Below are 2,576 nucleotides of genomic sequence, written 5' to 3' on the forward strand. Positions count from 1 at the left end.
TATAAATATGTGGATCAATGTTCCATATGTGTAGAACAACGTTCTGAAGATGTCTTCTCCAGTTCCTACTCCCCTCCCCCTGTCCCCCAGCTTTGCCTACCTCCAGCCAGTTCCTGCTCCTTCACCACACTGTTATCTGTGTCCATGGACTATGCATATATGTTCTTTGGACAATTCCTTCACCTTCTTTCATCCAGTCCCCCTTGGCCCCTCCCCTCTGACACTCTGACATGGGTGTACAATCTGACAGCTGTCAATCTGTTCCATGTATCCATGCCTGTAGACCTAATTTGTTTGTTAGTTTATTTTGTTCATTAGATTCCACATGTAAGTGAGTTCATATGGTATTTGTCTTTCTGACTGGCTTCTTTCACTTAGCACAATAATGTCCTATGGTAATTCCATGTTTAATTTTTTGAGGAACCACTACGCCATTTTTGACAGAAGTTGTACCATTTTACATTTCCATTAGCAATGCACAAGGACTCTAACCCTCACCAGGAGTGGTTATTTTCTTTCTTTTGTTGTTTTTGTTTTGGTAGCAGCTATCCTAATGAGTGTAAAGTAGCTTCTCATTGAGGTTTTGATTTGCATTTTCCTAATGATTAATAATGTTGTGCATGTTTTCATGTGCTTACTGGCCACTTCCATATTTTCTTTGTTGAAATTCAAGTCCTTTGTCCATTTTAAAATCATATTGTTATTTTGTTGTTGAGTATAAGGATTTTCTTATATATTCTGAATATTAACTTATTATCAGATCCTTGATTTGCAAATATTTTCTGCGATTCTACAGGTTGCCTTTTCAATCTGTTGATAGTGTCCTTTGATGTGCCAAACTATTTAATTTTTATAAAGTGCAATTTATCTACTGTTTTCTTTTGTGGCTTGTGCTTTTGATGTAATATCCAAGAAATAATCACTAAATCCAATGTTATGAAACCTTTTCCCTAAGTTTCTTTTCTAAGAGTTTTATAGTTTTAGCTCTTACATTTATGTCTTTGAACTATTTTGAGTTAATTTTTGTATAAGCTTTACTTCTCATGTACTCTAGTTGAGAAAATTACTTGGGAATGTTGTAATGATTAGACAGTAGTATGTTTTGGACCTTATGCTCAGCACATTTATGATCTCATTTAATCCTCAAAATTGTCTTATTAGATAAACACTATATGTCTCCATTTTGGAAAAGCAGAAAGAGGTTCAGAAAGGGAAGATAACTGATCAAAAGTCACAAACCTACTAAGTGCCAGAACTGTGATTCAAGCCATTTCTGTTTTACCACTAAAACCACACACACACACACACACACACACACACACACACACACACATATATATATATATATACAATTGTGTATAATCACACATTTTTTTCAGCTATACCTGTATTTTATTTTACTTTTTAATATAATAGTGTTATAGGACATTTATTTTTTTAATTGCACAAAGGTATTTATGTGCAGGGTACAGAGTGACACTGGACAGATCAAGAAGCATGATAGAAATTAGTTCTCTCCCTCGCCAGCATCTCTTTGCTCTCTCTGGTTTTCCCAGCTCCACAGAGTGAGATGGTCCTTAAGTCACTGCATCATCAAGGTGCTGCCTTTGTAGGACTCTTCATTCCATGTATCCAGTTCAAAAATTGCATCATCAAATGCTGCTTTTGCCAGGATGTAAGCCTTTTCAGGAGAGTTTGGAATCTCAGACTAAAAGACTGAGAAATTCAGTGCCAGGCCAAGTGGAATTGGGTGTGTGAGCTACATTTCTTTCTTACTAATTTCCAATGCTTCCTGGTAAGCCTGCCCAGACTTCCACAGGGTGGTTTGCTTCTTGTCTCCAGATGCCACCTCTGAAAGAGATCTAGAATGATCTTTCATTTTCAAGCAGAACCTGTTACATTGTGGTTGTGTAGCATTGGCAAGAAGATATTTGTCCCACAGCTCCAGAGCATTCTTGCAGCTGTCCTGCAGCGCTGCCTGTGTATTCTCGCGGAATTCTCTGCTCATTGGCTGCTGCTTCTCATTCTCTCTATTTTCTGTGCAGTGCTGGAGATGACACCAGGAAGAACAGTGGGCACCCACCACATGCTTGAAGGCAACAAAGAGCAGGTTTCTTTCTTCATTGGAGAGTTCGTGCCCCTGTTCTGTGACTGCCTTCATGGCTGCAGCCATAGCATCATAGCACCTGCCTTTATGTACCATCTCCTTTTTTCCCCCTAAAGTTTTACATATGTCTCCTTTTCCCCCAATTAACTCCCCCACCTCAGCCATTCCCACCCTGGGCAAGCCCCCACTGTCCCAGTGTCTGTGTCTATTGGTTACGCTAATATGCATGCATACAAGTCCTTTGGTTGCTCTCTAACTACACCCCTCCCCTGTCATTTGTCTCTGGATCTATTCTTGTTCATCAAATTATGTTGATCATTATATCCCACATATGAGTGAGATCATGTGATATTTATCTTTCTCCAACTGGCTTATTTAGCTTAGCATAATGCTCTCCAATTCCATCCATGCTGTTGCAAATGTAAAAGTTACTTCTTTTTTTTATAGCGGCGTAGTATTCCATTGTGTA

The 2,576-nt window shown here is 38.8% G+C and overlaps 1 pseudogene; it reads right to left on the bottom strand.

Moving 5' to 3' along the window:
- Positions 1-1,507: 1,507 nt before the first annotated feature.
- Positions 1,508-2,203, bottom strand: LOC102423732 (annotated as a pseudogene).
- Positions 2,204-2,576: the final 373 nt, after the last annotated feature.

This window comes from Myotis lucifugus, unplaced genomic scaffold, assembly GCF_000147115.1.
Source record: "Myotis lucifugus unplaced genomic scaffold, Myoluc2.0 scaffold_13, whole genome shotgun sequence".
In the NCBI taxonomy this organism is placed as follows: Eukaryota; Metazoa; Chordata; class Mammalia; order Chiroptera; family Vespertilionidae; genus Myotis; species Myotis lucifugus.